The following is a 27,422-nucleotide window of genomic DNA, read 5'->3' on the forward strand; positions in this document are numbered from 1 at the left end:
AATGGTTACTGTTAGCAGTCAATGAAAAGTTCTACGCTTCACACTTCTTAAATGACCACAGAACTGTGAAATATATTTTGAGTAATACGATGATGGTAGCTCCTAGAAGTTAGTATTTCTTTGAATCCGGGAGTCGAAATAAGTTGCGAAGCATACATTAGATTCCAGAAAATGCCATTGAGTTCGGTTAGTTGAAGATGCAACATGGCCTTCTGCACATTACACTACATATTTAGCTAAGGGCCCATCTGTAATTCTTTTTTAATATTTCCATACCATTCGGTTTATTATGCTACCATGAGGTGACCTGGGAATTACATTTTAGCAAAATTTAAAGTTATACTTTTAGACTTTGACACTTGTTGCCAATTGGATGTAATTTCGAGTAATCCCTAAACTTGTTGTTGCTGATGTCATTTAACAGAAAGCAATGCTCGGAAGCCCCGTTTGAAACCAAAAACTATTCTCTACACTCTGCTCACAAGTGGTGGATAAGTGGAGTACCTGAATCCATTCGACAAATCGTGTGGAAACTTTGTCGATAGACAAGAAATCCCGATCCGAGAATCCCGTCAAAATGCTTTGCCAAACTCTGTGCTTTTCTACGTCAATGTTAGCATTTTAAGCGCTTTCTATCATTTTAAACGCTCTTTTGACGCATTTGAGGTACGGCACATGCAAATACAAATTTGTCCATGAACATTCCATTAAGGAACAGGGGTAAACTTTTCACGTATCACTGAATGATGTCCGATTAAAATTTAAGCTAAATCATAAGGGACCTCCTTTAAAAGCTGAGTCCGAACGGCGAGTTCTCTTTGTAGAAAAGTTTTTACATGGCTGCCGTATCAGATGGTACGGTATAATGTTCTCGCCAGTATTCGAACCCAGGCGTTCAGCGTCATAGGCGGACATGCTAACAGTCTGTAGGAGCTCATGAAGTCAGTTTTTAAGATCTGTTAATATGGGGGGGACTAACTGTTTCATACCGTATTTAACACATTACTCGAAGACATAAAAAATTAAATGAAAATAAGCGTGGACAGACACGGCTAAATAGAGTTACAATGCCAAGGTGATTCTTTAAACGGTCGCAGTTGAATATTTCAAAGAGTTACAAAAAAAATGAAAAAGTGAGTATATCTCCATCCTATGGTAGAGGGCCAACAAGCTTTAGAAATGATAAAAATCGCTGTTACAATTTTTGAATGTTGCAATTAATCTAACGGCAACATATTTTTCTGCAACTGCCAAAATGTAATATAACCATAAGAAAGACAAATCTTTATAAAAATCCATTATAAAAAGGAGAAAATGTTACGCTTTGTTTGTGTGTCTATTCCGTAGAGACTCAGAAGCCGCTGGACGGATTTTCCCGAAGTTTTTACAAATTGTAGAGTGGGGTCTATGGGGGGGCCCTCATTTAAATAGGTAAAAATAGTGTGCACCTTTATGGCATCCCAAAAACACGAAATCGGTATAAAACTTTGGGGTCAAACATCCTGGGGAAACGCCCCACCCGTAAGTCCACACAAACGCACAAATTTATCGATTGCGGTAATAGGGGTATCAAATGAAAGGTATTTGAAAATAGAGTGCAAATCTTTAAAAATATGGTCCAAATGTGTCCTAGGGGCCATCGTACCCCAAAAAAGCCCCAAAATGGATATTTATCTCCACTGGTAAAAAATGCGTATCAATCTCTTAAGGAGTCGAGTAAGAATCTGGTATGAATATTTCAGAAAAAGTTTTCGGGGCCGTCACACCGCCAATTGAAAGGACTATGGGTGGCCGACCACTCGTGGCATTAGAACTTTTCTCAAAGAACTCTGCTAGTAGAAGCTCACAACAATTTAAACCACTTGGGTGCCGTTGCATTGAGCATCGGGGAAATTATTGTAGAACAATAACAACCACATTTAACATTTAGACGCGTTGCCTCTGCTCTTACATACGCTTTTATCGCACGATATGTATTAAAAAATATGTTAAATGGATTTTCGAATAAATATGCAAATCTTTCGTTTAAAACGAGCATCGAACAAACATGTAGACACACGTCTATAAGAAAAATACAATACATATGAGAATACATGCCGGTTAGAGCGTGTGATAGCAACTTTACTATTGCATTCCAATGTACAGAGGGAATAGAGATATTTAGGACACTGGTGATCATGTAGAAAATGACTTAAATTTTTTCCTTTTTGTATTTCTCCGGATATATTTGTAAGCAGCTTTAAAAGCCTCTAACGAATGTGCCTTGTGTCCCCTTTAAAATGTTACCCACCGTATCTGCTGTTAGACGCTGCTGGTGTAATGCAAACTCTAATAAGGATGTTGCAATCTTTTGTTATGAAACAGCCGTTACAGTTTCGACTCCTACATAACACAGAGCATGAGTGGCGATTCAGCTCCGAACAAAAGAAAAGTCGCCGAAATAATGGCGGATAATGCAGAGGGGAATATGAATCTGCAAAGAAGAAAACAAAATGGTATTGGCATATTGTCAGCGTCATCGTCATCGCCACCAGCACCATCATCATGATCATCACCACCGCCATTGTCAATGCATAAATCAATACAAGTATTTAGTGGAAAAATATTGACAGCATTGATTCAACTTTGCAATTCGAAGCACAATAAGCCACACCAACCACACAATGTCGATGATGAAGGCGGATGAAAACACATTGCTGATTTGATTTTGGGCAAACTTCAGATTTGCGGTGAACATTGTGATTGAAACGAGTGCCATTAAACGGGAATGAGACATGCAGAGCTAGGGTAAGAAATTAGAAACACCATTTCTTATACGGTCTCACCGCCTCTGTATTCTAACGAATTTATTGATATGGCAGATGGTTATCATCCTCTTTACATTCACAGTTGTGACCTGCAAAAAATGCATATAGGAAACCCAATACCTCCATTTAAAGCATGGAATAGCTTCATTGAAAATATGGAACTAATCTAAAGAATAGAATAGCGATTTTCGCATTATTTTCCATCTGCAATTTCGAGAATTTTGTCCGATTTGATAGAAATTTGGTACAGTATATCACGCTTTTAGTAGTAGTAGTTGTTGTTGTTGTTGTAGCAGTGCGTTGTATACTGTGGAAGCAGCCCTTGCCAATGAAAAATTCAATAGGGTCAATCCGGTACGTACAACCGGCTGCCACGGGATTGCCGCTTATAGTCCACACCGCATATAATAGAACTAAAGACATAATCCAATATGATTCGTTTTCAAGTCAAATATAATCATTTTACACATAATTCGTTTGGTGTATAAGTCCATTAGCGATATAAGCCATTTTTGATTATAAGCCACATATATGAAACACTCGCAACATACACACGATTTTCGTAAGATATAGTCCAAAATTGAAATTTCAAAAATGATAAATTTTGACAGAATCTGACAAACTGTGCAAAAGCGTTTGATTTTAAGTATTCTTTTGTTGTTTTAAGATTATTGTTTTTGATTTTTTAGGTTTAAGTAGAGAACGAGAAATCATAAAATGTTAATAAACAGAAATAATCGTAAATTTAAAGGCTGAAAAAAGAACTATTTTGAAACAAATGGTTTTGTACACATAATGACTCCTACTGCAAAGATGCTATTACACGGTATGCGCGTTACATATGTGCTGTCACATTCTTTAGTTTTAAAACTTTCCTTATAAACGCCAAATAAAAAATAGATGCTATTACACGGTATGCGCGTTACATATGTGCTGTCACATTCTTTAGTTTTAAAACTTTCCTTATAAACGCCAAATAAAAAATAGAGTGCACTCTAACGTATTCACTTATATATTGTACTTTTTTTATAGACATGTGTCTACATGTATGTTCGATGAAATAAGAGCTCGATTTAATCATATAAAAGTTTTCGTATATATCGCACTATGTGTACAACTTTCCGAGCTGCTATCTTTGAAAATGCATATGACAAGGCTTATCGTGTGATAGCAACTTAAGCTGTCCACAACTAGCCAATATTCATTCCGATAATACAAAAAAATAAATAGATTGGTTTCTTTTTATTAATATTTACATTATGACGATAACCTTGACTGTTTAGGACCCATTCCGAAGAAAATTTTTTCCTGTTTCATTGTTTTGTAATATGAAATATGACAAATCCAATTTCCTAAAAAAAATAAAAACCTTTGGACTCGCATAAAGTCCACAAGTACTTGCATACGAATTTGCTTATTATCCAAAAAATGCCATTTGCAAAAATCCGCTTTTTGTCCTTTTACAAAACGATCCTATAATTTTGTTTGTGCTCTTGAGCCCCACTACTTGAGCCTCCATCATTACCCGATTGTTTCTATATAAATAATTCAAATATAAACCAAATTGATTTGTGTGCACTTTCAGCTAAATCGGTTATTCGTGACCTTCCAAATAATCGAATAATTGAAAATGATACATTTTCAAATAAAAAAAATTTCATTTCATTTTCAAATAAACAAATAATCGAATGATTAAGAATGGATATCTGATTAATCGTTTGGATGACAAAAAAGCTTAAAAACATATGAATTGCGTCATCTGTCAACATTTTTTCGATAATTTGTGCCAAAATTTAATTCGATTGGGATGAGAATATTTTGCTTCAAAAAAATCTGATCCATTTGCCTATTTTCAATTCAAATTGACACACAGACATAAGAAATATTTGAAGCATAGGATCCCAAAAATCAAACCAAAATATATATTTTCGATTAATCGACAACTCTTTCGGTCTTGTTCGATTAATCGTTGAACCTAGATTTTCAAATAAACAATTAATCGAATAAACCATAAGTACAAATAAATGTACACCCTAGTTGGTACCCAGGAGTCGAATTTAGTCCTTTTTTTTGTTGTCAATGCATTCAACCAAGTGAATTTTTTCTGGTGTGAATCTTCTAGCTCACATTTGATCGTTTTCACACCTGGCGTACATGTGCACCTCCAACACATTTACTTTCTTCCTAACATCGTCTTTCCGGCGAAAAGTCAACAAACTCTTCGAAGTCAGTGTACGCAGCACCGAAACCGACTTAAAAACGATTGTTATTTGTGGAATGTCACACAGCGATGTTTTGCCTTATGCGCTAATACTTAATTACTTACTACTGCAGGCCGGTTTTATTCCCGCATTTCATTACTGTAGATGACGTTTAATTGGTTCTGCTTTCTTTGGCAGCATCGTTGTTTGTTTGTTTTGGTTTACTTTTTGTTTTGGTTGACCTTGGTCGTGGAGTTTGAAAGAAAATAAAAGTTAGTTGAATACCTTCCGTACCAATTCTTGTTATCTAATTGAAGTGTTGGCCACGATCCTAGAGTAGGGAGTTGCACACAGACGAGGAAATGATTCCGGTAGAAAATGGGCGGGCAAACATTCTAACATGCAGAGGGTATAATTCGATCGGTTATTTAGTGCAAATTTTGAGAGATGAGGAATGGGGTTGATGCAAAAAGTTGGTAGTCTACACTCGTCAAACTCCACTGAAGAACTTGCACCAGGAACGTACAGACTATTAATAGAGAATTAGGAGAAGCAACAGTAAGCGACTCTACTGATCCAATTGTTTGAATACATTAGTGGCCCAAAAATACTGCATACAGTGCTATACTAAGGTCAGTGGCATTATGTAGGGGGGAGTCGAATGTGTTCTCGAAACTAGGTGTCAGAAACTGCAGAAGGTCGAGGCGCTTGCAATCCCAGCAAAATCAATTATAAGTTATTCTAAAAGAACAGCATTTTATATACTTCCAAAGTGACAAAGTTTGTTCTTTTCCTATATGTTGGGAAGTAATCTAAACGCATGACTATGTTAAGTTTTAACGTTTCTATGAAATATGAATTGGCTGTAAAGCAAAAAATTTATGGACTCAAGAATTTTTGAAATCTTTATGCATAGCTAAAAATGCTCTTTGGGTCCAAAAAGTACCTTTTTATAACTATTTAAAATTTTTGTTTTCCATCCCTGATGCATATTCAAAAAGGAAGGAAGATGTTAGGGTGATCAGTTCTCTTGAGAGAAAACGTGGCGCCTGACGTTAATATGTCCGCTTATGACTCTAAACGCCTGAGTTCGAATCCTGGCGAGAACATCAGAAAAAGTTTTTCAGCGGTGGTTATCCCCTCCCAATGCTGGCGACATTTGTGAGGTACTATGCCATGTAAAAACTTCTTCCTAATTAGGCGTCGCGCTGCGGCACGCCATTTGGACTCGCCTTTTAAAAGGAGGCGCCTAACTATTGAGCTTAAAACTTGAATCGGACAGCACTCATCGATATTTGAGAAGTTTGCCCTAGGTTCCTTAGTGAAATGTTCGTGGAAAAATTGGTTCATCTTTAAATTGCTGTCGCTGTATTCTAGCGGACGCAAACTTCGGTTCGAATTTCGATCTCCAAGTGATTCTCATTTTACTTCATACATGAATTTCAAATTTGTTTTTTTTTTGGAAAAATTCTACTTTAAAACTTAGAATCTTTATTTTAAAATTTAAAGATGCTGCTTTTTGTAAGGCTTTCTCCACTTCAACGGAAGTGGAAGCCTTACAATAAAGCCTCCAATATGCTGTCTAAAAAAGATTTTGTCTGCACACCCATCGCACGAGTTTTAGTTTCATAGAACGAGAATTTTGCTTCCAAAGTGTTTTCAATTTGTATGCCATGTTGTCCTTGACTGTTAGCTGCTTTTTGATTGGACAAGAGAGTGTTGAGGTAATCGATGACAGCAAACAAATGTTGTGGATGCCAGTTAATCGCTAATCGCGGAGTGTATGCTGATAATGAGCGTTATTAGGATGCGTTGCAGTTGAAGGCTACCGTTTCGCATTTATTCGGTTAAAGCCTTCAATATGCTGTCTTTGCACTTGGCATTGCCAAAAATCAAATACCCATGACGAACACACTTTGCGGATTCGGCCCATTAAAGCTGATTAGCGATTAATTTAACATTCAACAATCGCGATGGAGTAACGCGACACGTAATTGCTTCAATGACTACTCACTGCAAAGCAGAACAACCTGCAACTTGTAGCGACGCTAGCCATCACAAACGGCGGATGACATCCAACCAAATGACCGGTTCTATGTGCCAGCACAAGCCCGATGGGCACCTCGTGCAAGATAGCGATATAATAGTGACTGTTGCAACCATGCGTAAAACACCATGAAATCGTGGACAATTATTAATTTATAAACAAATTATGGACCAATTGACAGTTCCATCGACATGGCCATTTGAAGCGCTGCCACTATGAAGTTGCCAAATTGCCGACATTGTAGATTCGCGGCAAAGTAATGAGTTTAAGTCCACCGTGGGTTTTTTCTCCATATATTAGGAACGCTGGCTCATATTTCCAATTATAAGTAATCGGCACTTGGATTTTTTGCACTCAATTTAAAAAAAACTTCTGAGTTGGCTTTTATATTAAACGGGCCAGCGCACATCTTCCAACACTCATGGAATACAGCAATGCTGCAACACATAATGCACAATGGGATGAAAATGATAGTTGGTGCTAATTTGAAAATCCATCAAATGTTAGAATTGAATCCACGTAGACTTGTATTATGTAATGAAAAGGGACGTACATATCCCATATACGTTGATAACACTCAAATCTCCCGGCGATACCTAACAATTAAATGTCATTTACAAAGAACAATTGGCGCAAACAGATGCCAAAACTTTTAGGGTGTAACCTACCATCCCTGTGGAACACCTAAGGCACCAATCCCATGGCAGCCGGTTATGCGTACTGGATTGGCACGATGGATTCCTTCATAGGCAAGAGCTGCAGGCGCAGTATACAGCACTGCTACAACAACAACAACCTCGTTGAGTACATCCTTTTAGATATGAATAAATCCACTTTAGTAGTGAAGCACTGCAACCAAAAAGGTCTATTTTTCAGCAGTAGGTTGTGGTTAACTTTATCAAAAGCCTTACTAAAATCAGCATAGATAGTATCTGTTTGACAGTGCACAGTGGGATAGAATCGAAAAAATCTAGTAAAAAATATGCCATTTGAGAACTGATGGAGATAGTTCTTCGAAATATGAAATGGTTAGAGCGGGGGTGTTATCGAGATTATGAGCAAAATTTCAATGCCGAGGTGACCAACTTTAGGGCCCTGCAAAGAGGCGCCCCCAACGCTAGGCCCCTGAAATTTTGCACATGATATCGATAGCACTTCATCTCTAAAAATTTCAAATTTCAAAGAGTTATCTCTATCCGTTCTTAAATGGCATATTTTTTAATTTGTCTAACACCATAGACACGGGATATGCAAGTTGGAGAGCGCAATTTTTAAAATGTTTGGCGGAATCTCATCTGGACCTGGATTAAATGTAACTTTCAATGACTATAAATTTCTAAAGATCTAAGTCCTCACTTAACCTAGTCACATTTTACAAACTTGAAAGATTTCGTCCAACAATGCCAAAGAAACATAATTTAAAGATGGCCAATTTTCGAACTTTTAAACGAAACAAATCATTTGGTGAAAGATTTCAAACTTGTTCATATTTGGCACCTTTGCGTCTTGTTATGGCTGTGGAAAAAAGACTTTTCAATAAGACAGACTTAAATGTTTACATTTTAAAGCAAAGGATTCCAGGTTTGAACAAGTGTTTGAAAATTATAAAATGAGAATCATTTGTGAAGTACAATTAGAATCAGTCAGCGAGCTTACACTGAAAAAATCTTGTTCTAATTTTAAAGATTCGAGCAAAAGATAAACAAACTTAATTTAAAGATGATAAATTTTTCAACTTTTTAAAAAGACGTTTCCTTTGGTGAACTATTTTTTTATTTTAAATTATGGATTTTTTTATACTTTATTAAAGACACAAATCTAAAATGAAGGTCAAAATATCATTGAAAGTTAGGAAATGGACTTTGGAACAAGACAATAGTGTACTTTAGCAAAACAGCCTTAGAAATAAAAGCGTCTTTAAACGTTGAGTGTTTTTAGGTTAAGATGCTAAGTTTAAGAACAGTCATCTGTCAATCAGCGATCAAAATTTGATGGTCGTGTGCGTTAGTTAATAAGAAATTAAATTTAAAGATCCTTATTTTGGTTCTTATTCATTGCAAAAATTCTACGAATAAATTTTAAATTTAAAATTTTTTGGCGAAAGTTTATAGTATTATTAATATATAGTGACGGAATTTTTAAGACGGCATCACCATTTTTAAGTTTGTTTTTCTTCTTTGGCTAGAAAGGATTACCAGAATCGATAGATCAAAGAAAAAATGTTGCTGACCAGGTGGCAACATACACAAATTGGGAATGGGAAAAATGTGGATAAGTAACACGATTTTATTACCAATTCATATTTTGTTGAAAGATGTTTTATTTTTTTGCTTTTGGGTCTAAGACTGCACAGATACTACATGGATTTCGATTTCGAAGTTTTATTTACCCTTAACAAACATATGGGACTTGATTACAACTTGCCATTTGGGAAATAATTTTTCATTTTAAATGTGCTTATCTAGAGTGCATCAAAACGCAGCACATAGTCAGCCCACTGTGAAACGGATTTTTAGGTATGAACTCAACGTGACACTGTATGAACTCAACGTGACAAATGGGACTTGATTACAACTTGCCATTTGGGAAATTTTCATTTTTAATGTGCTTATCTAAAGTGCATCAAAACGCAGCACATAGTCAGCCCACTGTGCAACGATTTTTTAGGTATGAACTGAACGTGACAATGCCTCGCCGAGTTTTTGTTTTCATTTGAAATTTAAATCCGTGGTATTTTTAGCAATTTTTGTTTAAATATTGAAGATTTGTAAAATTGGCAAATTTACGTTTCACAAGCAAATTTTTTCCCAAAAGAAAATTGCATTGGTATACACCTTACCTAACTCGAGCTAGAATTTTTCAAAGAAATCCGAACATATTTTTTCCGGGTAGCAATTAATTTGAATTTCGAATGAAGTCATATGACAAATACAGGTGACGTACCGTATGGTAAAGGCCATCTCTATAACATGCGTTTCACAGTTCTATCGCTTTACAAAGGAGGCGTGAGCATTGCCTATGCTGTCAATGCTGCATTGAAAATTTCGAAACAAAACAAATGGTCTTAATGCACCTTTTGCGCTTGTTATCACTTTTTGCCACTTGTGGGCCATCATAGATGAATTGCTTTTGTTAAACATAAACAATTATGATGAGTGGAAAAAAGATGATAATTTTTACCGCAATGGCAAAATAGTAGACTGCTGTAGTAACATCTACTTAATGAGAGTAAATTTCCTAAGTGGTGTTATTGAAAGTCTGTCCCTGCTGCGACGTGTCCGATTTCATGTGAACCAAATGGAAGCATGTTGCATTAAACTGCAACGGAAAAACGCGAGACATACAAAAGTACCCGCACATTTCATAATGGCCAATTTTCCATTTGGAGCCAACGGCAGGTGGTTTTTTATTGCATAGAAAAAAGTGTGGGAGTGGGAGTGGGAGAGAGGGATTAGTAGCAAACATATACATGACACTTGTCATGCTCGAGACGAAATGAAGGCCTGGAGGTTAGGTTTCATATGATTTTAATTAGAAAACCTAAACAGGCCAATGAATAATTCCATAAAATCGAGATCGTTGTGAACAAACAACAAAACCATACACTCACAATGGGCATTGTTGGGTGTTTGGCGGCTAACGGCTTGTGGCAGGTGCCAGGTGGCAGGCGGAGGCCCTTCACTAACTGCTGCTGATTTTTCATATCGCTGTGGGAAGTTGGCATATCTGCAACAATGGCAAAATTCACAGATGTCGTTGGGTGGGTGTTGAGTTCATCAATGGATGCCTAACTAGACAGCAAAGTGCAATCGGGCTCAAATTGCACCATGACAGCATCCAATTAAAAATAAAACGACAACATATCAAGTGCCCTGACTTTAGTCCCCACGCCGACCCATCGCACGTATGTACTTTGGCCACTCGTCAATCCAACCATCCAAAGGCCAGTGCTAAGAGAGCCAGCGTTAACAACAATCTACACAAAACTTTTAATGAGCTAAACACTCTTTTATTAATTATGAAATTCTGACACTGAGTAGGCAAGCCGATGACGACGACCTGCAGACAGACACACTGCCAGACAGACATCCAGGTAATTCTAGCAGTCGCAAGAGTCACGGTCAAGCGTAAAACCTTCTAGAGTTTTAAAATAAAATGTATTTTTATTTTTATGTTTATGTTTATGGTTTTTTTTTTGCATTTTTGCTCATACTTCTTTATAATTATTTACAAAGATTTTTTAAGTTTGCCATAATCGCCGAAGTGATTAGAAATAATTGCCAGCGTCTGTGATGGCTGAGTCAATTCCTCAGAGCTGTATTGTGTAGCGAGATGATAAATAGCTTGGTTTGTGAGCAACGTATTCGGTATTGTGACCAAAAGCGCTGTTCCTCCTTTAGTTGGGTGCAAATGCATTTATATGACCTGTGGATATTTTGTATAACCCAATAGTTCTTAAATATTTATTACGCAATTGCACCACACTTTGTTCATTTCCTTTGAAAATATATAACCGTAAGTGGAATATGAAAAGTTTTGGCATTTGTGGAATTTATCCATCACAATGCCATCACTCTATGTAAAATTACAAATGTGCCCACGAAAATTCCATTAAGGAACAGCGGCTATACGTCTCTCATATCAGTGAATGCTGTCCGAACGTCGTGTCGCAGAGTTTTATTTTTATATGGCAGAAGACCCCACCAAATGAATCGCCAGCATTCGTAAGGGAATATCATCCGATGAATTTTTATAGCCACCACCGAAGGATGGGGGTACATTCATTTGGCATTCCGTTTGCAACACCTCGAAACAACCATTTCCATATATATGTATATTCATGATCGTCGTCAAAACCAAACACGTTCTAGCCATGTCCGTGCTTCTGTCCCTTCTAATCAGCCCATAGTCATTAAAAATATATAGATTTTGAGCTGAAAATTTACATAGAAATTTACATAGATCGATCAACCGCCCAAAGGACTTAGGCCCATTAAAGCTAAACTTTTGACACGATGCTGTTGAAGTTGCCAGCGTCTGTGATGGCTGAGTCAATTCCTCAGAGCTGTATTGTGTAGCGAGATGATAAATAGCTTGGTTTGTGAGCAACGTATTCGGTATTGTGACCAAAAGCGCTGTTCCTCCTTTAGTTGGGTGCAAATGCATTTATATGACCTGTGGATATTTTGTATAACCCAATAGTTCTTAAATATTTATTACGCAATTGCACCACACTTTGTTCATTTCCTTTGAAAATATATAACCGTAAGTGGAATATGAAAAGTTTTGGCATTTGTGGAATTTATCCATCACAATGCCATCACTCTATGTAAAATTACAAATGTGCCCACGAAAATTCCATTAAGGAACAGCGGCTATACGTCTCTCATATCAGTGAATGCTGTCCGAACGTCGTGTCGCAGAGTTTTATTTTTATATGGCAGAAGACCCCACCAAATGAATCGCCAGCATTCGTAAGGGAATATCATCCGATGAATTTTTATAGCCACCACCGAAGGATGGGGGTACATTCATTTGGCATTCCGTTTGCAACACCTCGAAACAACCATTTCCATATATATGTATATTCATGATCGTCGTCAAAACCAAACACGTTCTAGCCATGTCCGTGCTTCTGTCCCTTCTAATCAGCCCATAGTCATTAAAAATATATAGATTTTGAGCTGAAAATTTACATAGAAATTTACATAGATCGATCAACCGCCCAAAGGACTTAGGCCCATTAAAGCTAAACTTTTGACACGATGCTGTTGAAGTTTGCACAGTCGACTTTGAAATTTGCTAGAATGATAGGTATTAGACGCCTACACATCCTTCCCGAATATGGTGCACCTCGTAGTTTATTTGGATACACAATAGCTACCATATAAACCAATCTCCCGTTTTACGATCTTGAACAGTTCATTGTGTTACATCCCTCGCCGCCCGTGCCGATTTAAGTCCAAATCAGCAATATTTCGCTAAGCTTTCATAAATGGTTGATTTTGAACCTGATTTTGACGTGATGTAGATACTATATAGGTAAATATTTCTGAGGTGGTGAGTATCCAATGTTTGGCCCGGCGGAACTTAATGCATTTTTTCTTGTTTTCTGATGTCATCGCCAGCATCGGACCACAGGCAAACAGGTGTGATTAAATCAGTACCATCGTTGGAACTAATTTGAATCATACAAAGTTTATTGAAATAGGTGATGTGGAACACATTTACATTTCGTTGTCTGGAAATTTTAACGGGACATGTCAAATATCCTCGATTATTCTGAAATCATGTACCTTAAACCATAAAAAATTACATTTCATTACACTTTTTCAGACGAGCTTATGATCGAAGAATTTTCTGCAGTGAAAAAGTGAAGACAGAAGATACTGAAACAGAAGAAATTTAAGGTACTGAGCTTTGTGCATTCTTACAGTCGCTAAAGCAATGTGCAAATTTTTGGCATATGGATATACAAAACTTAAAATGACCTGTTTTAGGTCAAAAATCATTAGAGTGAAGTCGGGACTTTAATACGTATGTCCATCTATGCAAAACATGTTTTGCATGAAATCCGGTTTCCAGTTGTTATACACACTAGACTCGTTTTTGTAAAAAGGTGGTTTATTTAATCTCACTCTATGCTGCCTGCCACATATGCAAAGAAAGGCAAACCACCTCTTAGGGTGGTTGGTGGGTGGGTTGGTCTCTGTGTCAGAGTGCACTTTGTCTTGCATTTTGTTTTATTCAATTAAAATTTAATTAGTCATGCACTCACTGTGCAATGGACAGTAGGTACTTACCTTGTGTAATGGCTTATACTTGTCGGACGTGGTATTTTCTTAATCCTGAAAGAGATGAGCAGAAAGACATTTTATTTAATTTTTTACCGGTTAAAGGTGAGTTGATAGTTAAAATGATTGTAGAGGTGGGAGTGTGATTTAACTGAATTTAGATTTTTGTTCGATAAAGTACCACACAGAACACAATGACAATCTCAGTTCAATTGCTTGAAGCGTTTCTAATAACTATTTTAGTTGCTATATGTTATACATATTAACACCCAACAAAGGTACATTAGGTTGGTTTAATTGACTAAGAATTTTTGTCCAAGAAACAATGGATCTAAAATCAAAATTTAGCTTCCGTGTTTTAACGACAAGATCGAAAGTTTGATCATGTTAAGACCTTAAACAGAATTTTGTCATTAAAAACCGAAAGCTTAATTTTGTTTTTAGACCCATGTTTTTTCGGGGGAATTGCGAATTGCGGTGAGTGTTTTAAGGCCCCTACGTTTTTTCAACCTCCCTAAGGTACGAGTACATATCATCAAAAACGCTACTTGCATAGTTGAGCAGCCCAGCAACTGAGAAATAATTTCATCTCTCGGTGAGTAGTGCATAGTGAGTGAATTGCAGTAGGTAGTATTAAATCCGCTTAAAAAACTAACCTTCTGATGGTGAAGTATCAAAACTGGTGAATAATTAATTGAAATAAATGAGAATATGTTAATCATTGATTCATTTCTGCCATATGTCTATATTTAGGATAGAATGGAAGATCGGTTCGATATGAGTGTGGTGCAATTTTTTCAGCGCTTCGTTGGAAGACTTAGTAGAGCGTCTGACTTACAGGTCAGATGGTATCACAATGGACTAAACTTGTCTGACGGACTTTGATCTCAGAAGGTTGCACGGTTCAAGAAGTGCAAATTTTCACATAATAAATGTTGCATACAATAATCAAATCCAAACAGCAGTAAAAATCGACTGGAGAGGAAAACTCAAAGGTTGAGTCAAAAGGCGTTTGACACAATGCGTTGCCTTTGGTCTATAAACTTTTGTTTCCACACACGTTGTGACAACCTAAAGCTTTAATTTTTTGTTTACATTTGCCTGTTGGGGCGTTGTGGGTCACGCAAGTTTGGTTAATGCTGTTGCTCCACTCTTCTTGGCGGGCAAAATTACGGTTTAGATACAAAGAAGCATTTAATAGTATGCATGTCCCCATCGACATGTGAACAGAACACGAATCCATAACAGCGGAAGAAAGTATTCGGATACAGCCGTGACCTGACCCCCAAATCACCCACGCTAATGACTTGTCGCGACAGCAGCGAGGCTTTGCTTGACAAACATGTGTAAGACATACGGACAGACAGGTTATTCTGTTTGTGTTTACTGGGCACCAACTGAACAAGGCCGACAAAAGTTGAATGAAATAAACATGGAATTGACACAAATTTCCCGTTGAAATAATTTTGAATATGAAATAAAAATATGTGAACACTAGAGTGTCCACCAGAGATGGGCTGTCGGAAACTCTGACGTATGTGGCATACATTTCCGACGCATAATACATACGTCAAAAACGTCATGAACATATCTAAAAAATTAAGTTTTGGACAATGGAAAACTAATTAGGAAATCGAAGAATTAGTTTCAACTTTTATGAATTTATAAATATGGCAACACTGGTGCATAGGTTAGAACGTGCTCCTATGGCAGAAAACGTCTGACTACTAAAAAACCGACATACAGATCATCTCTGGTGCCCTCAACAGCATTCAACAAGTTTTTGCTTTTTTTTGAAAAAAAAAATGATTTAAATCCGTCTTTTTTGTACGATTTTCCAGTTTCCACTCACACAGGGAGAAATTTTCGAAGAATTCGTTTCAACTTTTGTGAATTTATAAATATGGCAACACTGGTGCAAGGTTAGAACGTGCTCCAATGGCAGAAAACGTCTGACTACTAAAAAACCGACATACAGACCATCTCTGGTGCCCCCAACAGCATTCAACAATTTTTTTTTTCTTTTTTTGAAAAAACAATGATTAAAATCATTCTATTTTGTACGATTTTCCAGTTTCCACTCACACAGGGAGACATTTTCGAAGAATAAGTTTCAACTTTTGTGAATTTATAAATATGGCAACACTGGTGCATAGGTTAGAACGTGCTCCAATGGCAGAAAACGTCTGACTACTAAAAAACCGACATACAGACCATCTCTGGTGCCCCCAACAGCATTCATCAAGTTTTTGTTTTTTTTTTTTTTTTTTGAAAAAACAATGATTTAGATCAGTCTTTTTTGTACGATTTTCCAGTTCCACTCACACAGGGAGAAATAAAAATGTTTTCGATTACCCAACCGTTTTGATAGTTTTGTACCCATTCACATTGGTATCTTGAGTTGTTTTAGACACCTCTACACTTTGCGCTATATCGGACTATATTTGCCATGATTTAAATTATTCAGCCTATTAATGCAAATTTGAAAGTCGATTTCACTGGCTGTTGTCATAATAACGAATAAAAAAGGATAATAAAAAAATCCAATTTCTCCTGCAACAAGTGAAGTCATTGAATTTGAACTAGGTGTATGAATTTAAATTGTAATTAAAATGCATATGTAGTGGTTGTGTGCCATTTTCTGAACTAAAATTAAATATTGACACATTTGCGAATTTAAAATTTATCGCTTTCGTTATGGTAGTATTAATTTGACTTTGCACTAATTAACAAATTTCAGCTTAATTTTCATGTTAAATACAGATAAAATTTTGTGGAAAGCTTGCCTTAAGAGATTTTTTTTTATTTAAATTCTGTCTTTTAGCCTTGGTGTTGCCATATGGCAGCACGAAAGTGCACGCAGGTGTCCAATTGTAAAATTGCATCCGTTTCTCGTTACTGTGGAAAGCATTTTAGTGTATAGAGATGAGAAGCCATAGATAAGGCGTAGGAGGGCAGTTTACATTTTGTGGATTATAAGTGGTACTCGATTATCGAGTGCTGGGATACACTAGTATATTCTTCTGTCAAAATCGACGTCAGCGATCGAACGAATAAAGTTTTCAGCTTGACCTATTTTACAGATACTTGGATAGTAAATGGGCCATATCGGTTCAGATTTGGATATAGTTCCCATACACACCGATATCCCGATTTGAGATCTTGTGGCGCTAGAAGCCGCAATTTGTATCCGATTATTTTGTACGGTGTGTTCTTTTACGACGAAGTAGGGCTTTCAATATCGGTGCCATGTATAAAACGATCTCCCTATTTAAGATCCTGAGCATCTGGAAATCGCAATTGATTGGGCAAACATTTTGCACGTAGTGTTTCGTTATGACTTGATAAAATCCAAATCGATCTAAAACCATAAAAAATCGATCTCCTGATTAGCCTCGTACGGCCCCTAGATGCTTTAATTTTTGCCTGATTTGGCTGAAATTTGGTATGTAACGTTCAAAAATGCTATTCAACTGAGTGCAGTAGAATCCATGGTGGTGGATTCCCATGATTCGGACTGGCCGAACTAAGCACGCTTTAATTTGTTTTGGTATATGTGTACATCACCGCCAAATAGTTATAATAACAATTAAACAGTATAAATCTAGTTTTCGAGAATGCTTAAGGGACGGTATCTCGTAGAAAAATAAAGTTCGTGATAACTTACCGGTTCATTTAATTATCGAGAAGATTGACAAATTTGGGTTTCTCGTACATTTTAAAGGTAATTTAGAAGATATAGCTACAATATATTACGCCACCGTGGCGCAGAGGTTAGCATGTCCGTATGTGACGCCGAACGCCTGGCTTCAAATCCAGGCGTGAACATCGGACAAATTTTCAGCAGTGGTTTTCCCTTTATCAATGCTGGCTACATTCGTGAGGTATCCTGCCAGATTAAAACTTCTCTACCAAGTGGTGTCGCTATACGGCGTACTCGGCATAAAAAAGGAGGCCCCATATCGTTGAGCTTAAACTTTAATCGGAATGCACTCATTGATATGAGATAAGTTCATATCAATGAGTTCCTTAATGGAGTGTTCATGGGAAATTTACTTTGGTAGTATATCAGCAATTAGAGAGTTTGCGAACTCAAAAATATGCAGAAATTGGACATTTCTGCTGGAGCTGTTTTCCTCAGCAGAAATTTCTAACCCTCCTGCAAATTTTTACTAGACAATTAAGCGAACACACCTAATATTACGCAGCAATCGGTAAACAAACCCCATCTGTTTCAATTTATCGGGTTGAGATCTCAACCGGGTTGACCGAACCCATATGCCGGGTTGTAGGTTTATTGATAGGATAGCATATATTAAGAAATTAACAAGACGAATGTCGGTACCAAAAATTGTAACCGGAGAATGAGAAACAGGTTCTAAGCATAAAACTTTAAATTTCATTGTTTTTGACTTTTTATGCTCTAAATGTTAACGGCAAAACTTAAAGAAGCCGTAAAATAAATTGTCTTAGTTAAATATTGTAATTCAAAGTCTCTTTCATCCTGACCTTGGCGCAATATTTTATCATTCTTCGACAGGCATCCCAATATGCGTGGTGACTGGGTTGTGGGTTGCATTTGTTTGGTATCTCGAGAATCCCTTAATCCTATAATCCTTTAAATATCCCTAAATACTAATTTGTCTCAACAGTGTAAACCTTTTCGCCTTTTTTTTAGACATTTTCACCGTCCACAGTTTTGACTTCAATTATTTATGTTCAGAACAATACAGGCGATACACCTTAGTGTGTGTTAGTATGTAGAATCCTTAGTGTGTGTTGGTATGCAGTAAGAACAGCGCATTTGGTTTTTCTTAGCTACAAATCGCTTGCATACTATTTTTGAACTCAAAAAATCCTGCATATTGTTTTGATTGCCCCATGGAGGCGGACGCGTGTCTATGCTGAAACGAATTGGAAGCTGCGTAGGTGTAATTTGTCTAGTATTCCTAATAGATAGTCCGTTTGTCACTCAACTGATTGTTTAGTTCAATATTTGTGTCAACTTTGGACGATTTATGCCTCAGGCGTTTTATGGTAGGCAAGAAGAAAAAAGTTGCTCTATTTGGAAAGAAAGCCAAATGCATTTGGAACGTTTTGGTGCCTGGCGTGCATTCATCTCATTTCACATTTTTGTTGTCGTCCAAGGATGCTGCGATGTATTTTATTAGGAATGAATTTTATTTATTTCGCCCTTCTTTTTGGAGTTTTATGGGGTGGCTAATTGTTTATTTCGATGATTCATTTCACATTTTCATTACGATGTCATTTGGTTTTTGTTTTTTTTTCGGATTTTGTATTGAAAACGCCTTCACTCCCTTATCCCGCTTGTCACTATGGAATTTTGTTTTAATGTTGTGGGTGTCAACCATTCACGTCGTAATTAATTTATTACTATGTTAAATTCCAATCGAATTCTTCTTTCTCGGATTATAGTTTTCATTGTAGCAGAAGTTTTTGTTATACGGTCACACATCTACCTCAACGCTGGGAAAAAAGGGACAGGGAAAAATCGTGCATAGTAATGCTTTAGCAAGAATGGTACACTGAAAATCGTGCATAGTAATGCTTTAGCAAGAATGGTACACTGAAAATTTTCTTTTTTTCTAATTTCAAAGATTTGACACAAAGATCACGATCTTAATTTATAGATGAACAATTTTCCAACTTTTTAAGGAGACATTGCCTTGGGTGAAAGAATTTTTACTGATACTAAGGATTTTCTATTTTAAATGGCAGTTGAATAGATTCTTAACTTGTGTCTTGTTGTTAAAGATACAAATTCTTAAATGAGGGTTAAAATGTCGTTGAAGTTCAGGAAGATGACTTTGGGGAAAGTCAATGTTGAACCTTAGTTAAAGATATAGAATAGCCTTATTAAAAGGGGCGTTATTTTATGTTGAATTTGTTTTACGTAAGGATATTAAGTTGAAAAAACGATTTTTTTTTTCAAAAAATTATATTTGGGCAGTCATTTGTGAAATGATAATCAATCAGTGATCGAAATTTGAAACGGGTGGTTGTGCCTGTTAGTATATAGCAAAATCAATTGTAAAATAGCATCTTTATTTTAAAGTTTTCGTTCTTTGGCTCGTTAGGTTAGGTTAGGTAAGAGTGGCAGTCCTTTACAGACTCAATTATACAATTTTAGGTCTATTGTGATACCACAGTGGCGATAGACCAAGGCTTCTGGCGGGAATCGAACCCAAGACCCCTGCATCCCTGTAATCCAAGCACGCTACCAACTCGGCTACCGGGGCGTCCGTTATTGTTGCTAAAATCATTTGATTTGTTGTTCTGTTGAACAGGAGACTAAACGGGAAACCTGTTCGCCACTCTATGAAGAGAGGCGACCAAACCAACTCTATATACCTGAAAAGGTGCCTTTGGGAAAGGTTAGCGGTTTTAATCGGGGCCGTGCATGAACAGTATACTGAAGTTGTCCGACTGGCTAGTGTAGAATCAAGCAGATTTGAACTTTAACGCGCCAGGTGTGGCTTCATAAGGCAATGTAGTTAGTGCAACGGGAGCAAATGATAGATTAAATTATCTCTTCGCCTTTAAGTGTAGTCTGCCACCACAACCCTGGGCTGTGGAAAAATTAAACAACTGAACTGGGGATAGCGATTTGAAAGTAGATGCGAACTGGTTTGGTTTCAAATTGGTCTGGATATATATGCAGGAAGAGATGATTGAGAGAACCCAGAAAAGGTCACATTAACAATGGATTGCAACAATTTCCTGTTACACGTCGTCTGTCTGCTTCGTTGTTCTGTACCCCACGTCTGGTTTTCGGCTGAGCAGAGGCCATGCGATGGAAATCATTAAAATTTAATGACATCAAACTGGATGGAGGGGAAAAAACTCTGCGAACTGGAAGAGAATTTCATGTTAAAACATCCCTTATCGACAAACATAGAGGGATACGCTTGTCCTCGATTGTGCCATTGAATGTTGAGGCAATGGTAATGGCAATGTACTTCGAAGTGTCTATGGTCTTGGCTGAATGGATGGGTGGCTGACTGGCTGACTCTAGAGGGCAGATGACGTTTGCGTTGTTGAAACTCCTGCTGTGAATTTTGTTAATATTTTGCAAAACTCTGTCATTCTGAGAAAGACGCAACGCAACGGTAGCTCTTGGAGGAAGCAAGTCTGTCCAAATGAAATCGAAGAGATTTTATCACCCGACTTTGCTACAACTTCGACATGGACAAGGCATTTTGCAATGAGGGTGGAAAAGGCCACAAGCAATTCTATGGAATCGATAGAATATCAACGTACATTTGATTGCGTGGACCATGTAGCCACTGATCATCCAAACGGTTTTGAGAAGGGGAGGATAGGTACGCTAATAAATCCCTGTCACAATATTTTATTGTCATTTCCTGCCTGTCCTTACATCATAAACAATACAACTTTTTCTAATTTCCAAATGGCATGTTTTCCGAGAGTGAGTCTTGGTGTGTCGCTTTTTCCTGAAAGAACAAATTGCCTGATATCAATTTTCATCCGGTTGTGTTTTCAAACATTTTCCATTTCCATTGTACATGAAATCCAACTCCGCGCTGCGTTCTCTGTCCGCCGTTTGTCACCATTGTGAAGAAAGCACATCCTTCAACGGAGAACATCATTCACCACTTCGTACAATGGCATACGAAAAGCATTCGGAGATGATTCAAGGCTATCATAATGATTAAAATGTTCCAGACAGAGGCAGGCACAGTATGACTCTACCTCGTAAACTTTCTACACACACACACACACAACATATCAGCACTAGGCAAAGGACCTGATGTCACAAAATTTACTGCTGCCGACAAGGAAACCCCACAACGACAGTCTGTTAAACACAATGCAATTCCCCTGCCGCTGCGCAACGACGTATCCTTTGCATCAGCACTCTTTGCAAAAGTGAAATTGCAAGCTTCGCATGGCGCAAGCTACGGCTTCAGGAGCCTCATAACTTCCATTATATTGTCAAAACAGTGCGGGGTGGGTGAATAATAGCGGAAGAATTGTGGTCGGGCATGCAGACTACCGCCTGTAAACCGTCTGCAACCAAGATTATGGTTATAATCCATCAGCCGAGAATCCTATTAGGGATGCCCCTACCCAGTCCACTTAGTCGCTGCATAATGTAGGAAGAACGATTTGAGTTGGCGGCAATGCTGTTTGTACTTTTAATAATTAGTTTAATGCTTCCCGCATATCACCGAAGTAGGTTGGAGCTGCACTCATAATTTTCTTGAACATTTTTCAATATCCATAGAAAGAGAAAAAAAAAACAGTTTAAGAAAATCACTCTAGGAAAAGCAATTTGCCTCATCTGTAGCATTATAATTTAGGGTGCCTTGAATTGTGGATCAGAAGTCCTTGAGAACAGGGGGCAAACTCTGCTGCTGTGTCAAGGTTCAAATTCTCATGATTTCCATAACAGCCTTAAAAAAATTAAGAAATTCTGTAACAAAAGGTGGCTATGCAATATGTGCCGATCTGTAGATCGGCTGTATAATCGATAAAAATCCGAGAGCCATTAGCAAATTTTAGGAAATGTTTCATTTTGGAGTTCTTGTTAGAAAGTGTTTTGTTCGCATGAACCTAATCCCTTTTAAGTCATCTCTCATTTGTCACTTTCAATTGTACTCGTATGTCTCGTAAGTTCAATTGGAAATGGTGTGGTTGCCCTGTCTGCGAATATCAAATCAGGAAGTATTGGAATGCTTCTAATGTCGCTAACGAAATGACCATTAATGTGCCGATACAACTCACGCAAACAATTGAAAAAACAAAGATATCTGTATTAGCTTGACGCTCGTAATAATTACTATGAAGTCCACGTACGCCTATCGTAGTCGCCATAGTCTATGCTCGCAGACTTTTTAAAGCGCTTGTGTTCAAGTAAAGCAATGTGTCCCTCACTGTACCACACCCGCTGATCCCATTATGGAATTTTTCAGTAAAAGAGAAAAGGAATTTTGGACAATTATTTGAATTGAATTAAATTTGTTTTAAGTGCATCCGAATTTTATTTTTTACAACACTACTGTGATGTATGATAATGCAAGTTTGTACACTTGCTGGAGGAGGATGGATTCAGAAGCACTTCTAAAAGCGATTTATGTGTCTGTCTGTTCGTGTAATCTTGTTATAACCGCACAAAATGTTATTCAGAATGGCTTAGATAAAAATAGAGCTGCCAATTACCAAAAATTTGCTCAAACTTTGCCGAATTGATTAAAAAAGGAATCACATTACAACGGAGGCTACAGTGGCGCAGAGGTTGGCATGTCCGCCTATGACGCCGAACGCCTGGAACATCAGAAAAATTTTCAGCGGTGGTTTTTTCCCTTACTAATGCTGGCTAGATTTTTGAGGTATCCAGTCTTGTTAAAACTTCTATACCAAGTGGTGTCGCTATGCGGCACGCCGTACGAATTCGGCATAAAAAAGCAGGCCCTTTATTATTGAGCTTAAACCACAATCGAACTGCACTCATTGACATGAGTGAAGTATCTCCTGTTCCTGGGAAATGAGAATGGGAAATTTCGTAGTAATCATAAAACAGTTGAACCTCGACTATCCAGTTCTCTATTAACTTGGTTTTGAACCTCTATTAAATGCATGTTTTTTATGTAAAACTCTGGGGTTCCCCTTTTTATTTTGAGCTAAAGTTGAGAAAATGGCTCCAACAAACAAAGAGACAAAATGAGCACGTAAAGCTCTTTCAAGTCAGGAAAAATTTGAACTGATTAAAGTCAGTCAGTCCGTTGGGTTGTTATCAGAACAATATGATGTAGGAAAACAAAATTTACGTGATTTAATAAAAAAGGAAGATAGCAATTTTAATACATGCCTCAGAAGTGAATCTAAAAATTCAGAAGTAAGACAAAATCTGAAGAACATTGGTTTCGATGAGGAGTGCAAAGTGCTTTTGCGTTTAGATAGATGTAAGCACACCAAGATGTTAGTGTTCGGATACCTGATAGTCACAGTAACATTTCTTCCGCCGTACATTGTATATGCTTAATTCAACCTATGGATCAAGGAGCATTCTGACTTCAGACAGAAGACATGATTTCGTCAAGACTAAAAATATCAATACAGCTTTGTGGACAGCTGTCATATCTTGGAACAATGTAGCACCACAAATTTTAGTTTTGAATCATAAAAATTCTGTATGGTATACATAAAGACACATACACAAAGAGAAATTAGTCTTTTATGGGCCCAAAACCTTAAATCTTGAGATCAGTCTATATGGCAGCTATATCCAAATCTGAACCGATCTGTGCCAAATTAAAGAAGAATGTCAAAGGGCCTTACACAACTCACTTTCCCAAATTTCGGCGACATCGGACAATAAATGCGCCTTTTATGGGCCCAAAACCTTAAATCTAGAGATCGGTCTATATGGCAGCTATACCCAAATCTGAACCGATCTGTGCCAAATTGAAGAAGAATGTCGAAGGGCCTAACACAACGCACTGTCCAAATTTTGACGAAATCGGACAATAAATACGCCTTTTATGGGCCCAAAACCTTAAATCGAGAGATCGGTCTATATGGCAGCTATATCCAAATGTGGACCGATCTGGGCCAAATTGAAGAAAGATATCGAAGGGCCGAACTTAGTCTGCTTATGGACAAAAAAAAAATCTGTGAGACTGTAGCGTGATTTCAACAGACAGACGGACGGACATCGCTAGATCGTTTTAGATTTTTACGCTGATCAAGAATATATATACTTTATAGGGTCGGAAATGGATATTTCGATGTGTTGCAAACAGAATGACAAAATGAATATACCCCCACCCTACGGTGGTGGGTATAAAAAAATTCTATTAACTGTGTTTTCGATTTTCCATGCTAAGCTCGGCCCCGAGCGGACCGAATAATCGAGGCTCAACTGGAGTTGTTGTGTGAGTGCAAATAACTGTAAAACGGTAAAAAATATCTCAAGGTGTATCAGAAGCCAAATTGATGGATGATCCTTTGATTTAGAATTCAGCCAGACCAAGAGCTAACACACAAACTAAGGACAAAGTTATTAGTAGGGTTCGGAATTCTTAGCAAATGCATATTTGTTGTGCTTCGTGTAAATACAAAGGCATTGATTGCAAAAGGATTTCCGTTTTATTCTCAAACACGACCGGCGCATAGTTGGAAATCATTATGAATATACCTACGTCTTATTTATAGGCTCAACGAAATTTGTTATTCAAAGTAGCCAAAATGTTTGCTTAAACAACAGTTTTTGTCTGCCGAAAATGGGAAACCAGACATGACAGACATGATTAATTTTTTGAAGAACAAATTTTGAAGCAAGCAAAGCATGCTGTTTCCATTCAGTATAACATTCCATTGTTACATTTGATAAGATTATAATGTTATCATTGAGATTTTTGTAGTGTTTCAAAGAAGTAATAGCGAAAAACAAGTGTTTTCCAACTGTTAAAACGAACATAGTACTGACAAAAATCTGCTAAACTATTACGGAACTGACAAACGAGTTTTTTGTTTTTTTGTTTTTTTATGCTACACCCAGGAAAATCAGTCTGCTGATATGAATAAAATCTGTCTGCTGATCATAAATTAGAAATTTTAGACTTTTGAGTGAATCCATACAAAATTTTTTAACTTCTAAACAACAATTAAGGCGTTTACTAATAGGCGCTCATTTGATGTTTAAAATTTTGTCTCCTGCTATTGTAGAAAATTGAAAAAATTTTACGTTATTATTTGCTATTAAAATTGAAAGATAAGATGGAATATAAAAATGTTTGAAATATATATGATATTTCTGAGCTTATTTTAACTTTTTATTTCTTGGTATTTTTTAAATTTTTACCATTAGCAAAAAATTACTGGTGTCCTATTTTCAGCAGACTTTCTACTGTTACAGCAAAAATTGTTGCTGTTATTTACTAACAAATTTCTCTGAGTGCATTATATTTGGCAATTACGGCCGGTAATGTGTTTTAATTTCTCTAGGTATTTTTCCAAAGGGGTCGATCTAGTGATCATAAGAAATTATGTTGAAAGAGAAGATTTTAGTTTGTGGAATTTTACTGAAAAGAAATTGTCCACATGATTGAAGAGAAATTGTCGACTTATTTCTGTATTATACTATGAAAAAAGAATATGGAATGTAAATATGCAGTGAGACACACATTTTCGTTTGTCTGTAAGTAAATATGAAACTTCTTTATATCTATCTGTGTCCAAGCTTATTCGTTCTTGGACTATGCTGTATTAAATGCAACATCGGCTGGTTCTAGCAAACCGCCGCTGTTAAGAACTTACATACCTCGGGAGTTCGGCATATCTGGCATATCCAAAAGGAGTCGATCTAGTGATCATAAGAAATTATGTTGGAAGAGAAGATTTTAGTTTGTGGAATTTTACTGAAAAGAAATTGTCTACTTATTTCTGTATTATACTATGCAAAAAGAATATGGAATGTAAATATGCACTAAGACACACATTTTCGTTTGTCTGTAAGTAAATATGAAACTTCTTTATATCTACCTGTGCCCAAGTTTATTCTATCTTGGACTATGCTGTATTAAATGCAACATCGGCTGGTTCTAGCAAACCGCCGCTTTTAAGAACTTACATATCTCGGGAGTTCGACATATCTGGCAGCTATATTCTACTATATGCCGATCTGTACTCCAAATTTTTATAAATGCGCCTATTATGCACCGAGAGAAATAAGATTTCTGATATCAGCAATTTCTAGCTATTGATTTAAATTGTCTGTAATGTTATGAACTTAAAAACCATAATCGAAGCATTTCCTTTATATTGGTATACATTTTTGGCCATTTCAGTGGCACAGTTTTTGTTTAGTAGGAAAAATTATTTTCCCTGGCCAACAAATTTTTCATGGTCATTAGCTTTCCTTTGGGTAATAAGAATACTTAAAGCATAATACGCCAGAAACACTATTTACACTAGAAGGGATATCAACATTTTTAAGGAGTTTTATGTTACGGTCGTGTTTGCCTTACGATAAACAATTGAAAACATTTGTTGTTTTAGCAAAAAATGTCCGCTGTTCATGTTAAGCAGACTGTCTGTTGTTTTAGCGGAATGACGGAGTGACAAACTGTTTTTAGGTGTTTACGAATTGAATTGTCCAGATGAACAACCACATTGTATATTATTTACCATGTTTATGTTTTCTTATATTGTGTTTTGTTGCATCAATAAAAGACTGTAAAAGTCATTAAAAAACCAGATAAATTTTCAAAATTTTATGCCTCTTTACCAAATTTGTTTCATATTTTCTATTCTAGAAGTATGTTTTCCGATTTTTAATGCAGATATACATATATGCGCATAAAGCACTGTTTTTTGTGCATAGAATTCCGAACCCTTGTTATAAGGCATAGCAAAAGCTTTCCATAAAGCGACCAGTAAATCAGAAAATTACTAAGGCAAAGTGTTTTCTTCTGTGTGGGATTCTGCTCAGTTTCGCGATGCATTTTTCCGTATTAGGTTTGGTAAAAACAAAACTCAAAGGAATGCAAACCAAAACCGATGAGTTCGCGATTTGAAAGATTTGCTC

General features: G+C 36.9%; 1 protein-coding gene and 1 long non-coding RNA gene across 6 annotated transcripts in view; one reads left to right on the forward strand and one right to left on the reverse strand.

Annotated features, from left to right (window-relative positions):
* LOC106088107 (uncharacterized) overlaps positions 1-27,422 on the forward strand; it is a 133,615-nt gene that overhangs the window by 24,623 nt on the left and 81,570 nt on the right. The window lies entirely within an intron of this gene.
* Positions 1-27,422, reverse strand: part of LOC106088106 (uncharacterized) — an 86,791-nt gene that overhangs the window by 20,003 nt on the left and 39,366 nt on the right. For all 5 annotated transcript variants that reach the window (XM_059367522.1, XM_013253418.2, XM_059367521.1 and 2 more), the window contains one exon: positions 13,859-13,903. The gene's annotated coding sequence lies outside the window, so the exon portion shown is untranslated. The remainder of the gene's footprint in view (positions 1-13,858; positions 13,904-27,422) is intronic.

This window comes from Stomoxys calcitrans, chromosome 4 (genome assembly GCF_963082655.1).
Source record: "Stomoxys calcitrans chromosome 4, idStoCalc2.1, whole genome shotgun sequence".
NCBI lineage: Eukaryota > Metazoa > Arthropoda > Insecta > Diptera > Muscidae > Stomoxys > Stomoxys calcitrans.